This window comes from Mandrillus leucophaeus, unplaced genomic scaffold (genome assembly GCF_000951045.1).
Source record: "Mandrillus leucophaeus isolate KB7577 unplaced genomic scaffold, Mleu.le_1.0 Scaffold150, whole genome shotgun sequence".
NCBI lineage: Eukaryota > Metazoa > Chordata > Mammalia > Primates > Cercopithecidae > Mandrillus > Mandrillus leucophaeus.
In genome coordinates, this window is record NW_012101477.1 from 2,503,781 (window position 1) to 2,519,198 (window position 15,418).

A 15,418-nucleotide genomic window follows, 5' to 3' on the forward strand; every position below is an offset into this window, starting at 1 on the left:
CTTTGGCTCTGAATAGCCAGCCCCAATACCCAGGTACTACACTGAGGGCCTTGGGTGGGAATCCAAGACTTGCTGGCTTCGGATGAGACTCAGCACATTGCCAGCTGTGGTGGCTATCAAGCATAACTCCTGCTTGAGAAAAGCAGAGGGAAAAGTAAAGGGAGGAGACTTTGTCTTGTACTTCAGGTACCAGCTCAGCCACAGGGTGGGTAGAGCACCAAGCAGGCTGTTGGGGTCCCCGATTCCAAGATTCAGCTCTTGGATGGCATTTCTGGACCTGTCCTGGGCCAGAGGGGCTTCCACTGCCCTGAAGGGTGAGTCCCAGGCCAGGCAGCATTCATCACAAGCTGACTGAAGAGCCCTTGGGCCTTAAGGGAACATTCCAGTAGTCTGACAGTACTTTCCATGGGCCTGTGGTGGCTGTGACCCCAGGGTGAGGCTCCTCTGCCTTTGGAAAGAGGAGGGAAGAGTGGGAAGGATAGTATCTTATGGTTTGAGTGCCAGCTCAGCTGAAGTATGACAGAACATGAGGTAGATTTCTAAGGTTTTTGACTCTAGTCCCTGGCTCCTGGACAGCACCTCTGGACCCTCATTCAGTTCTATGAACTTCTACCATGTGATATTGTTTTCTGTTAAGCAGCCATCAGGTTTAGCAGCCCCTGTAAGCTGCTTGGCTTAACCAGGGCTTCTCTTTCTCCAGAGTCTGGAGAAGGTCAAATCTGAATCAAAAAAGACTGTGGTGACCGTGGTGTTCTTCACGTCCCATCAAGATTTCTGCTTCACTGTAGATGTCAAGATAGATACAGATGGGAAGACATCCCTCTGCTGGATTAAATCTGCTTTGAGAGGAGGTGGTTACAACACTGTAGTCTGGGAATTGCTGGCCCAGCTACTTCACTCACAACCACAAACACTGTTTCTAGAGGGCACATACACCCAGACTTTTGGAATCCAAAGGGTAATCAATTAAAGTGATCGCCTTTGCTGTGCACGGTTGGTGACAGATGGGTTTCTTAGGCTGGGTTCCCCAGAAGCAGATCCTGAGAGGAGGATTCAAGGTTAAGTAGTTTATTTAGGAGGCAATCCCAGGAATCAACAGTTAGAAGAGTGGAGAAGTGAGACAGGAAGGGAAGGAAAACAACAGAGTGTGTTGCTGAGTAGTTTGTTGCCATGCATAACTGAGGCTCAATCTCTCTGAGGAATTTTAGGAAAGAGGAGAGTGTAGAACAGCTCTCGGTGTTACCTTACCCAAGAGGCAAGGAAATTGGAGTATTTATCCTCCAACCTTTTACATATCGGGCTGGACAATGGCCTCCAATTATATCACACTCTGATCCCTAGAACCTGTGAATGTGACCTTATATGGCAAAAAAAAAAGGGGGGGGGGGGGATTTGCCGATGTAATTAAGGACTTTGAAACGTGGAAATTTTCCTGAATTATCCAGGTGGACCCTAAATGCAATCACAAGTATGCTTATAAGAGGGAAGCAGAGCAAAATTTGACACAAACAGAAGGGAGAAGGCAACATGACCATGGAGGCAGAGATTGGAGTGATGTGGCCACAAGCCAAGGAATGCCAGCATCCACCAGAAGCTAGAAGAGGCAAGGATCAGATTTTCCCCCAGAGCCTCCGGGTGGAGCATGGTCCTTCTAGTATCTTGCTTTCTGCCGAGTGATACTGATTTTGGATTTCTGTCCTCCAGACTGTGAGAGAATAAATTTTTGTTGTTTTAAGCCATCGGGTCTGCGATATTTAGTTATAGCAGCCACCATATACTAATACACCCCATCGGGTGTGGTGTATTACTAATACACCCCATCGAGTAGTGGGTGAGGGCTCCTCCCAGGGGCATTAATTGTCTGCACATCCAGCATTCCCCAGAAACAGAGAAAAATATCTCTGGCAGAGTCACAGATGCTTGCAATGGAATGCCAGTGTGTACCTCCTGCAACAATAAATGCTAAGGGACTATGGGCAGGCCACAAACATCAGTCTCAGCAGGCATGGCCTGGGTTGGGCTGTGACACTGCACTAACTCCTGAGTTGTACAAAACAGGGGGCTCCTCTGGTTGAGCTTGTCTGGGTGGCTCCAAGATGAAGTTCTCACCTTTCTCCGCATGGGAACAGCCTAATCTGCCCAGGTGCTTGGAGCTAAAGCCCCAGGGAGTCAACATGTCAGAATACTCAAGAACTAGGCATGGGAGAAAGATGCCTGCATCCACAAAACTCAGCCTCCCCAGCTGGCCAGATCTGCCCCGGACACCATCAGCCACACCTTCTGGGTTAAGGCTTTGGAGAAGAAGCATATAAGCTGGCTCCCATCTCCTGACACCCCAGTTATTAATAAATGTTATGCCCAACAAAAAGGTTCTTTGGCCAAACAAATTTGAGTCAAGCAGAATCAAGTAAAGTTAGACTAACTCTTCAAGAAAGGAATATTATGCAATTTTCCCAATTTTTTGTTACAGATTTTTTTGTGTGAATGTCTCATGAGATTTGTTTCATGAAGCATACCTGGAAGTGATGAGACAGAAGACAGCCAGAAAAAGGAGGCAATGCAAAGGCCAGAGGCATGATTGCTACCAGGGTTGGGGGATGTTTACAGTGGGCTGAGACCCTGACCTGGGTGCTTTTGAGTGTTGGCTCCTCTACCTTCCCCACTCCGCGAAGAAGGTATTGGGGGTTCCCATTTCACAGGTGAGTAAATCGAGGTTTGACAAATAAACAGTGGTCGGATGTGCAGAGCTAATCCTGCCCATGGGATGATAAAGGCAGCTCCCCCTGGCTGGGTGGGGGTCATCTGAGGATTATCCAGGGAGGAAGAAGATGAACTACACTCAGGTGAATCATAACCTGGCCTTGGGGCTTTCATAGGTTGACTCATGGCTGGAATTTGAGGGCCAGGATGAGTCTGGCAACCTGGCTAATAATGAAGAACAGAATGTCAGGGCTTGGGTCAGCATGGCTCCCTAACTTGTCTGCTCCCTTCATCCCCATGTGACCACACCTGAGACTGTCCACCTGAACACTGAGCCAGGGGGATCATAAAGGAGGGGCATGGCTGGCATCGTGGGGCTTCCTGTCCTGGTTTCTGCTGGACTGGTCTCATCTCTGCTTCATCATCAAAAGGAGTGAAGTGAGATGATGGGTACTAGAAGGGAGCAGGTTAAGATCGATGGCTGGTGTGTGTGCCTTCAGGCCCCTCAAACTCCTGGCTGTGCAGGGAAGCCCCTCACTGCCCCTCCAGCATCTGCTGCCTTTGACCCCCAGCCCCTGCTCAGCCCAGAGCCTACAGATGTCTTTGCTGCCACTAAGCCCACCTGCCCCTCAACTGGGTCACCCAGGCACATCTTCATATCCAACGATGGACTTTGTTAAAGATGCAGAGACCAGGTGAGGGGCAACCATACTTTACAAACATGGCCAAGGGAAAGTCAGAATTCTCCAAGCCTGGTCCAGAGAGGATGTGCGTGCTGCATCTGGCTGAGGTACCTTGGGATATTAGACCCACAGAGTCAGCTGAGGTTGGAAAACCAGGTAACAGCCAAGTTCTGGGGCTGGCAGGAAAGGGATGACTGTTGTGAAGCCTCAGACAAGGGCCATGGAGAAGGGGACAGAACCTGACTTGCTGCTGCCTCTGCAACATCTTGCTACTCTAAGTGTGACCCCTGGAGCAGCAGCAGCCGCCGCAGTGCCTGCAGGCTTATTGGAATTGGCCAATCTCAGCCCCATCCTATACCCACTGAGTCAGAATCTGCATTCCAACCAGATCTCCAGGTCATTAGCGCACGTTCAAGTTTAAGAAGCTCTGTCTGTGCATATCTGAGCTTCTCTTTCACCAGAACTGGAGGCATGAAGGAAGCAGGAAGGAATGAATTCTCTCCCTGCCTCCCTCCCCTTACACTCATAGGCTTTCTGAGCTGCCTGGTGAGCCCATACCTTCCTCCCACCTGGTAAGAGTGGGGACCAACTACTGGGACCCCTGAGGGGTCCCTTTGCCTCCCTCTTCACCGTCGCTCAGCTCAATGATCCCAGGCCTAAGGCGGCCTGAGTGGGAAACCAGCTCGCCTCCATGGCCAGCCCACACTCTGCACCAGCCCTGTTTGGCCTGTGGGCTTCTCAGGGGGACCCTTGCCTCCATCTGGAAAGAACATGGGGCAATACCTCCACCCCAAACTTTTGTGTCTTTGTAAAATGTTTAGTGAAAAATTGCCGACTATGTAAATCAGAGATCATTAGAGGTTGGGTTTTTCCTTAAAGAATGGATTCAGCAAAATGCTGTTTTCTCCTCGGCTCTGGGTCTCTATTTAGGGGATTGGAGCTCTGCTTATTTATTTATTTATTTATTCATTAGCTGGGCCCACAGTCAAGGAGAAGAGAGCAGGGCTATTAATCTTTCCTGTCATCCATTCACAGATGTGGAGTTCACACCACAGCAAATGTGAAGTCAGCAGTACACAACCACAAGGTGGAAATTTCAAGAGAAACAAGCTTAGAGGAAGAAGAAAAAAAAAAAAAAAAGGGAAGGGAGTGGGGGTGGGGTGGGGGAGACAGAGATGCGGAGACAGAGCCCATTTAAAATACAGTGTCTGAGCCTCCCTGGGCGCTTGTGTGTGCTGAGGGTAATCTTGTTCTCAGCATGGAAGTGCCATTGATATGTTAATAATAATTTTCTTTTCTCTTCATCCTAAAGAAATGAAGTTTGCAAACTGATACTGATGAAGTAGGTCTGACTCTGTGTGTGTGTGCATGTGTGTTCATAGACTGAGACAGACACACACACACCCCCACACTCCCTTCTCTACCTATTTATGGCATCAACTGAGTAGATTCTGGAAATCTCCATAGAAAGGCAAATAGTTGAAGGCTTTAGGTGCCCCTTTTGGCATTGATGTGATTGCCGGATCCTGGGGTGGAGAGATGTCTCAGTGGCTAAAGAAAAAACCTGGCAAAGTCATAAGCAGCTCTCACTTTGAGTCCTAACATGGGGAGAACCCACTCTCCAGCATCCCTAAACCAGTACTGATCAGGGTGGAGTAGATCAGAAAAATCAGCCCTTGAGCCTCCTAGAGCTGCTGTCCTCCTAAGCCTGGTGATCTGCACGACTCCCGACACAGGTGTCCCCGATCGTGCTGCGGAGTCGGGCTGGCTACTCCCCTGCCTCAGTTTCCTTCTTGCTCTGTTTCTGCTTTGGAGGCTGAGGTCCTGATACTGCAGCCTTGTGCTTGTCAGCTCCTTCCCCTTCTAGGCCTGGAGAGAATGGGTGGCCAGAGCCCTAAAGTGTACCACCTTATCTGAAGATTCCAGAAACCCTAGTGCTGTACCCACTGCTCAGACCAGGCTCACTGTTCATTGATCCTAATCTGGTGTAAACCTGCCTTCATCCTTTACCTTGAGTTGCTGCCATTCCAGTGGGGTCCTCTCCCCCTCTTCATCTGCATCTTCTGCCCTCTGGTCTGAGATGCAGAAGTCCTAGCCATGCAGCCCCACCCAGGCATAGCCACATCTCAGATGGGGAAGCCTGAGTCCAGTTCTGCAGGGCATGCGGCCAGCACAACCCCGAGAAAAAGCAGAGAAAGGCTGCCACTTCAGTGGTCACTCAAGCCAGTAACTTCTCTCATCAGAATGTGAGCTCCTTAGGGCATCAAGACCACATTTATTCATCGCTGCTCCTTGACACTCAGTGGATCTCGGTGAACATTTGTTGAATTGTGTTGAATCCCGGGTCAAAATCAGAGTTGACAAAAAGGCTGGCTGCCTGGGAGCAGTGACTAGGTTTGTACAGAAAGTACTGCGTGAGCTCAAGCTTTCCCCCTAGGTTAAGGAAAGGATGGGAAGCATGCTGGGTGATCAGTGGAGGGCTGTGTTGAGCAGGATTCTGAGGCTGTGTCTGGATTCAGTGGGAAAGTTTGGTGATCCCTTAGCAAGTCTGCTCTGAGCACAAGAAGGGGCAGGGTGATGCTTGCGCCTCACACTAAATGTTAAAGGGTAGCGCTCTGAGTCATGGAGCTTTGTCCCAAGTGTGGATTTGCAGGTCCTGTTGGAGCCCCAGAGCAGAAAGCACATGTTTGATGGGAAGAGGAGGAAGAACCAGACGTGGAGCTGAACCCACAACTCAAGGAGCCCTGTCTTAGGTGGGGGCCCCAGTAGGAGGCTGAGTGTGGGCACAGGACACTCTAGGACTGGAACAAGTCTTGAAATGCATAGCACAGGAACCACGAGTTAATGAGACAAAGCCAGGCTGCACCCCCACCATTCTAACCAGAGCCCATCCTGCCACTCATAGGATGTGGCAAACACACAGGAATCGTCCATCCAGAAAATCCCTGCCTCCGGAAATTCCAGCTCCTTTATTGCCATGTTCATTTCACATCTGTAAAGTGGAAACATTAAAACCCAGTCCTGGAAGGAATTGAGAACACATTCATATTAATAGCGTAGTGCCGAGCACAGTCCACTGCTAATGGATGCCAACTTCCTGAATGGTGATGAGATGCCCAACATGCCACCAGCACTATCCTGCCAGCCTCTTCTCTCAGCTCCCACCACCCAAAACCCCATGTTCTCTCTTACCTCTGGCCTCTGTTCATGCTTTCCTCTGTCGGTGATCTCTCCCCACACCTTTGCCAAAATTCCTGAACTCACTATTTAGGTCTTGGAGTAGACACTGCCTACTCCAGGAAGACTTCCCTGATCCCACCTCCCACCAAAGCCAAGCACTTACTTCTGTCACAGTATTGTCACACTACATTGTCATTGCCTATTTATCTGTTCATCTGTTTATGTTTCTCTTTTCCACTAGACAATAGACTGGCAAACTTTTTCTACAACAAGCCAACAGTAAATAGTTTAGGCAGTAGGGGCCATAGAGTCTCTGTCATAACTACTCAGTGCTGCCATTGTAATGTTAAAATAGCTATAGACAATATGTAAACAAATGAGCATGGCTGCATTCCAATAAAACTTTATTTACAAAAACAGATGGTGGGTCATATTTGGCCCGCAGGCAATAGTTTACCAAACTGCACTAAGAGGGAGAGCTTCTCAAAGCAGAAAATGTTTCCTATTCAACCATTCCTTACATAGTTCCTAGCACAGAGAAGGTACTTGATACTTAATGAACAAAGGAACAGTGTTAAAAACGTTGTTTGCAAACCCTGTCATGACCTGACAGGAATAAATGAACCCATCACATTCCTGAAGCATAGAGGGGCTGCCTAAGCATTATGCCTTAGCCTGAATATGGCTGGGCCCATTGCATGTGCTAGAGAGTGTGCTGAGCCTGAAGTGTGCCCAGGGTACAGGCCACATCTCCAAGCAGGACACCCTGCCCTGTTCCTCAATCTTGCCTCTCCCTACCTGTCCAGATCCCTGCCATTCCTAATAGGTAGGCACCAATACTGCTTCCCCTGGTACAGCTGCTTTTCTTGGACACTGCTTCTGCCACCACTGAGTATGCCATATCCTACCCACTGCCAGCCACAGTCATTTCAGATGTCTGGGGCCACAGGGGTTCAAAGCCCCAAGGTGAAGACCTCTGATCTGGGGGAAAAAAAGAACCTCTTCCTCTTCATGTTTAACTCCCCCAGAAGGGACTCACAGCACTGGTGTTTAGGCCCCAACATCTCGCAATGTTTTCTTGGAATAATCAACTCCCCCCCAGGGACTAGTCGTGAGTCAATGGTGGGGATAGGGGTCACACAGGGAAGAAACCAGAGACTTCCATCATGGAGTACTCAGAAATGCCCCTCTCTTCAAGGACTGTGATTGTGTTACTTGGATAAGCTCCTTGGCCCAGCTCTGTATTACCCCAGAAGGAGCTCACTCTCCTAAGAACCCTCAGTTCCTCCTTTCAGTAGCCCCTGCTGATTCAGCCTAGCCATCTATCAGACATTCCTAGATAAATACAAATCTTCACTTGCACACAACATAGGTTTAACCCCAATACCTCAACCTCCCACCCCCTCTGGGTAAATATGGTAGACTCTGTCTCAATTCTTACTCCACCATACTAAGATTAGACATCTCAACTTTTGCCATGTAACTTGCAGTGCCTGCAGTGCCCTCCCACTAGGAGAAAAGTTTATGTCTCTACCCCATGGATGTTTCGCTTGGCCATGTGACTCACATTGGCTGATAGGATGATAGTAGGCATGACCAGGTAGAAGCCTCATGGGTGCCCAGATGGTTTACCTGCCCTCTGATCTCCTCCTATTCTCCATGAGAAGTTCATGCTCTGGAGAGCCACTGCTCCAAGGAGAATAAAGCTCTGTGGAACAGATCCGAATCCCACATCCTCCCTGGAGTCCAGCCTGGCCCAGCCAAAATCTCCTGAACCCCAGCCAACCCACAGACCCGTAAGAAAGAAAAATAAATGCTTGTTGTTGTTTACCACTGACTTTGAGGTGCTTTGTTATGCAGCATTATAGTAGCAGTGACTAAAATAATGAAGTAGGAAATTTGCTCCAAACCTTCCTGGTGGGCTTCCAGGGACTGATTCACCAGGTTAATAAAATGCTTGGAGGTACTTACCTCCCTATACTTCCCTGGCAACAGTTCCAACTATTTGGATCTGGCTGTACTCTCCATTCATCCAGTTACTGGGAAAGCTCTGAGCTTTAGAAGTCTTTCATTTTCAGTTGGTTTTTACTTTTTGAACATCTAAGCAGGCTATGGAGCTCTGTGGAGGCTCCCCTGTTCACTGAGGGCTTTGAGGAGGGAGTCTGGCTTGGCATCTTCTAAAGATGATAGAAAAGTTAATTGTATAATGGTTCTCATTAACAGACAGGGCTACATAGTCAGAACTATCCTTGAGTCAACTGCTTATGGCAAATGAATGGAGAATTACAGCTCTTGCCTCCATGATTCGTGACTGAAAGAATAATTTATTCAGAAATATCCACTGATTTTAGAAGGAAAAAAATCTCATTTGAAATTATCAGGCATTAGCCTTGATTCCACAATTCCCAGCATAGTCTAGTTTTGCAGGTGTGAACCAGAGCCTTTGAAACTCATGAATTGGGTGAGCCCATTGGAGCAAATCTCAAATGCAAATTCCTTCTGTCTGACATGAAAGCTTGTTGAAAAGTTGTTATGCTAGATTTTGGGGAAAAAAAAATCGTTGTAATTATTCACTTCTCATATCCACATCCCTTTGCAATTTGCCTTTGCAGACCTTCCTATCAAGAGACAGAGATTTCCCCACACTTTAAATCTGGACTAACCTGGTGATTTACTTTGACTAGTGGAATTCAGAGGAAGTAATGTTGTCCCACTTCTACTGCATGCTTTAGTTTGTTCTCTTGGAACCCTGCCTAGCCTTCATGTGAGCAAGCCTGGCCTTCTGGTGAGAGATGGCATGAAGCACCAATGAGTCACCCCAGCTGAAGTCTTCCTAGACAAGTCAACACAAAGCTTGCCCTAGACCACATGGGTAAGTCTGGCCAAGACCAGAAGAGCCACTCAGCTGAGCTCAGTCCATATTGCCAACGCAAGAGAATCATGAGCTGAGTAAATAGTGGTTGTTTCAAGTCCCTGATTTTAAAGTAGTTTTTATGGAGCAAAACTAATACAACTGTCATTACTAAGAACACACTAGGACTACCTCACATCCATCAGGATGGCTACTAGAAAAAAAAAAAACACAGAAAATAACAAATGTTAGTGAGGATATGGAGGAATCAGAACTCTTGCACACTGTTGGGGGGGAACGTAAAATGGCATAGTCACTGTGGAAAACACTATGGCAGTTCCTCAAAAAATTAAAAATAGAATTACTATATGATCCAACAATCCCACTTCTGGATATACAGCCAAAGTAATTTCAATCAGTATGCCGAAGAGATGTCTGCACACCCATGTTCACTGCAGCATTATTCACAATAGCTATCACATAGAAGCAATCCAAGCGTTTATCAACAGATAAACAAAATGTGGTATATACATACAATGGAACATTATTTAGCCTTAAAAAAGAATGAAATTATGATACATGTTACAACATGGATAAACCTTGGGGACATTATGCTAAGTGAGATAAGCCAGTCACAAAAGGACAAATATTATATGATTCCATTTATATGAGTTGCTTAGAATAGTCAAATTTACAGATAGAAACTAGAATGGTAGTAACTAGGGGCTGGGGAGAGGAGGGTAGGCAGGGGACGGGAGTTATTGTTTAATGGGTACAGAGCTTTAGTTTTGTAAAATGAAAAGAGTTTTGGAGATGGATGAGGATTTGGTGATGATTTGCGTAACAGTATGAATAGACAATACCACTGAAATATACTTAAAAATGGTTAAGATGATAAATTGTATATGTGTATTCTACCATAATTTTTAAAAGATAAATGCATTCAGATGGTGTTGGAAACTTTCTAGGAGTGACTAGTGTTCAGAGAATCCTCAGCCAATCTGTGAAAAGGCATGAACTGCAGCAGAGGAGAAAGGAGGCACAAACACCACTGGGAAATACCAGTGGGATGGTGGGTGGTTCAGACAGAACTCAGAGTAGAGGGATTGTGATGGATGTACTCTACTCTGAGTAGAGGGAATGTGCTGGATGCTGAATTCATCAGGATCCTTTCGTTGCAAGTGACAGAAAGCTAATTCAAACTAGCCTAAAGTAAAAAATGAGAACTATTTTCTGCCATAGCTGAGAGCGGTACATGCTCAGGCACCTCACAGAACTGAAGAAGGACCTGCCAACAAGACTGGGTCACCAGGTTTTACTTTCTCTCCTCTTCTTTGTTCTCTCCTAGAGCTCTGGCTGTGAGCAACCCCTCACCTCCTTCCAGATCAGTGACCCCAGAGGCATGTCAGCTTCTCCAGCTTCTAACTGGAAATGCTGGGGAGGCACCTGATTGGTTTGACTTGAGTCTGAGGGTCCACTCCCAGACTAATCAAGGTCTAGGGCAATGGAGGATTCTGATTGGCCAGACCTGGGTCAGGTGACCCTGTGGCCAGGACGGGAGTGAGAGTTGCTTCAGAGAAGCAAATGAGGATGCTTGCTGGGCAAACACACACAGTGACTACAGTCCATAATGGATGCTATTATATTAGAGCAAGGGTCATTTAGGATCATCATCCCCCATGCTGAGGAAGGTCCATATACCTACCCTCAGTACAGCAGAAAGGTAAAGAGCTCAAGCCATGGAGAACATTAGGCATCACGACTAGCAGTGTGAATACGGACGAGACCCTCACCTTTCAAAGCTTCCATTTCCCCGTTTACAAATTGAACTATTACATGGCTGATGCAAGGGTGAAAGATGAGAATGTTTATAAATTGTTTCCCACTGTGTCTTGCGCCTTATAAGCATCAAAAAATAAATTCATAATAGCAGTAATAAAAATGACTACGAATATTGCCTACAACGTGTTCTCTTTGCTGTCTGCCCCATGGGACACCAGGAGGCAGATCTCTATGGCTTTCATTCATTCTTTCAAGCCCCATCTGAGCACTTCTGTATGCAGCCAAACCCCAGAGTGTTGCTGGGTGTTGATTTTCATATGGTTAGTGCCTGGGCCAGGACCAGAGTGAGGCCAGTGAGGGGCCTACAGTATAAAATTCCAGTAGGCTTCACTCTCAAGGCCGTGTAAGTACACGTCCAAGTACTCGCTGGCTTCGCCCTAGTTCCAGCCTAGCCTAGCCTAGCCTACTGGGTTAGAATCATTTGCGGATCTTGTTAAAAGTACATTCTTGGGTGAAATCCAGATCTAGGAAATCTGAATGTTCATAGGTGGGCCTGGGACTTTGAGAAAGTCTCACTCCTAGGAATTCTTCTGTTGTCCATGCTGGGCTGGCAACTAACTTTTAAGGACAGGGCTGTCCAGTGTGCTAATGCAGTGGTTTTCAACGCATGTCTACAAAGAGGATTTCTGCAGAGACGCCTCTGGGTACCACGGCGGGGAGGGCTTAAGAGGCACGTGAGAAGCACCCTGCACTGACCACTTCAACGGTGTTTAAATTTCATAGATACCATACTTTCACTCAAATAAGATGTCACTTGATAAAAACGGTTTCATCGCTTTAAAAGAAAGTTTGAAAACTTCTGGGCTAGAAGTGTTAGAGAACTTGAGATGCTTTTTTTTTCTTTTTTTTAAATGAGATGGAGTCTCGCTCTGTTGCCAGGCTAGTGCAGGGGCGTGATCTCAGCTCACTGCAATCTCCGCCTCCTGGGTTCAAGCAATTCTTCTGCCTCAGCCTCCGGAGTAGGTGGGATTACAGGCACACGCCACTACACCCAGCTAATTTTTGTATTTTTAGTAGAGATGGGATTTCACCATGTTGGCCAGGATGGTCTCGATCTCCTGACCTCGCGATCCACCCACCTCAGCCTCCCAAAGTGTTGGATTACAGGTGTGAGCCACTATGTCCAGCCAAGAGGTTCTTTAATATGCAAATGACTGGCCTCTTCAAGCTGTTCCCTCACTCACCCAACTCTCCTCTTCACTCTCACCTCTCTCTCTCTCTCCTTTATCCCTGGATAAATCCTGACTGGGATCTGGAAAGCTGCCCCTGCCCAGAAAGAACAAGGTGGAAGGAGAGGGGTAGCTGAGCCTCATGGCATGCATGCCAGCCCCCACGTGGCTGGAGCCAGATCCCAGCTTGCCCCTCTGCTGAACCCTCATCCCCGCATGCCACCCCGCAGGACTGACCCCCGAGGCTGCCTGAGCTCAGCCTCCCCACTGCTGGCCTCACTCAAAGTTCTTCTCTGGGCTGGGCTGGGAGTTAGAGCAGGGAGAAGTCTCAATCTGTTGCACCTTTACCTTCCCCTCCCACCCCAGAAAATCCAGGTCTCCCTGTTCCCATGGGGAGTTCTGCTTCCACCAACGCACTGAGTATAACAGGAGGAGGACAAATTCTAGGGACTAGGGAGTTCCATTCTGGGTCCGATGGGGCCCAATTCAGCCAGTGTCCTCCTGCGAGTCCCTTCTCCTCTGACTTAAAAAGCCAGGATGCTAACTCAACTTCACCATTCCACAATGTACACATATCATATTGTACATGATAAATATATATAATTTTGTCAATTTTAAAAAATTTAAGCTTAGGTTTATATGTGATTTTATAAATACACATAGTTGTCTCATATAATTAGAAAATTATCCAATTTTTTTGAATAAAAATATATTAAGATATGTTATTTCAATGCTTCTAGACTGTGACTAGGAAAAGCATATATTCTTTCAAGCACATTCCTGATTTCGATGTTGCTTACTTGAAGCAGCATTAATGGAGAACTTAATTTCATTTCCACAACTCAGTTTAGCTGTCTTGGAGATAAATATCTAAGGGTTTTATGATGGAGGTTAGAGTTGTGTTGTTTTGTTTTCTAGAAAATTAATGCCCAAAAAAGCAAAGAATCACAGAGAAATGGCCCCTCCATGAATGATCAATGAGGAACGGATCAGGGGCTCCAGGCTGTCACAGGGCTCTAGGCTGCAAACTCCAAAAACGGAAACATCAGCTTTAGAAGTGATCAGAAGCCACCCCGTAACCCTTGCCAGCCACAGCGCCTAACACTTGGATGGAATCCTTTTCGATACTAAAACAAAAATAGATATCTCAGAAAGAGACACGAAAATGATTTGACACTATGTGTATAATCTAATTCAAACCATAGACCCCTAATCGACATTTAATTGATGCAATAATGTTTTTCATGACGGTAAATAAACAAAATATATAAACAGAAACATCTTCTTTGATGTTTAATGACTGCTTAGCAGCTATTTGGGTCAGAGCTACTGAGCCCTAATAAACAAATGCTTAATAATCAATTGAAATGCATTTCTCTGGTTATTGCCTTATTAAATCAGACACAACTTCAGCTGAGGAATATTCCTTCCAACAGGAAGAAAACGGTTGGGAATGAAAAAGGTTGTGATGGCAGGTCCCTGTGTACCCTGTAAGTGAAATGGACGAGTTTCTCTCTCTATCCCTGCAATTAGCTGGAGCCTATGAGAAAGCCACACTCCAGCCTGCAGGTACCCCGGGCCTTGTTGTGCTAAAACAAAGTGTCTCTTTTTCAGGTTTGACTGTCATTATAAATCCTCTTCTATATTACCTCCTCTGTGGGGCAATCCATGTAAACAAAACAACCCATGTTTTTAAAAAAAAAAAAAAAAAAAGCAGTGTCTGGCATGTTCCATAAATCCTCAAAAAGATCGTTATTATTATTGTTATTTGCTACTGTCATTATTATCATAATATTAGTATAATCCTAACTTGCCACTGCTCTCTGAGCATGCGTGAAATTCACTCTGGTCACCTGAGTTTTCGTTTTTCATAAAAGCAAGCCTTATTTTGCAGTGCCTGAGTCAAGCCACATCCTGCTGTCCCAAACAGCAGCTCCATCAGCTCCAAGCCGTGTCTGGGGAGGGCCAACGCTGGCCACGGCCAAGTCTACAGTCAGGGCCACCTCCAGCTGGAACTCTGAGCTCTTGCTCCTTTCTCAGGTGCCTGGAAGTTCACGCCAGCCTTTTCTGTGTCACTTTCAGTCCTCATGCTTCCAGGTAAGCCCTGTGTTTGGGGCCCTGGAATGGACATCCAACCTGTTTCTCATTCCTAAAGATTCCCCAGAGCCCAGCTCCGGGCGGCTGAGCCCATCGGTGACTCCAGAAAGTCCCTTCCTACAGCTGCGCAGCCACTAGCCCCCTGGCAAGCCCCTCACTTCTCTCCTTTCTGCTCCCCTCCTGCTCTTCTGCCCACTCCACTCCTCTCTAACACAACCCCAGTGACTGGGCTCTCTCTACCCAGGGTGAGCAGGAAACCCAGAAGTTGGCTGCCCTGCTACAGAGATAGGGAAGAGGCGCATGTGTGCAACACTTAAGGGAAGGAATAATCACCAGAGGCCCATTGAAGAGACTGGGCAGGCGCTTGATGGTCCCAGGGCGCCATCGTGTGGCCAGTCTACATAATGACAAAAGGGTCCCTCTCCTGTGACCATGCGGTCTGGGCTCCTAAAGTCCCTATCCAGGACCCTTCCTTAGACCTCAGAAGCCCCACAGTTCACCTTCTTGGAGGGATGGGAAGAGAGGGAGAGCAGAGATGAGAAACTGACAGCAGAGGCCAGAGCAAGGAGAAGGAAAAGGTGCCCAGGGCAGTCTGTGCTTCTTAGACAAAAGGCTGTTCAGACAAGACCAAGAGTTCCTGAAAGAAAAGGGGTCAAAGGAAAAAAAGTCCCATGGGAACAGAAAAAGCACAGCTACAAAGACAGAAACCCAGGCGGCCTCCACTGGAAAGCTGGATTTCCAACACCTTGGTGCAGGGAACCAGGAGAGAGGGAGAGAATCAGATTCAGGAGTAGGGTCAGAGAGTTCCTTTCTTCTTCCCTTCCCCTCCTCTCCCTCCTCTCTCTCTTCCCCTTCCCCCTCCCCCTCCTCCTCCTCCTCCCCTTCCCCCTCCTCCT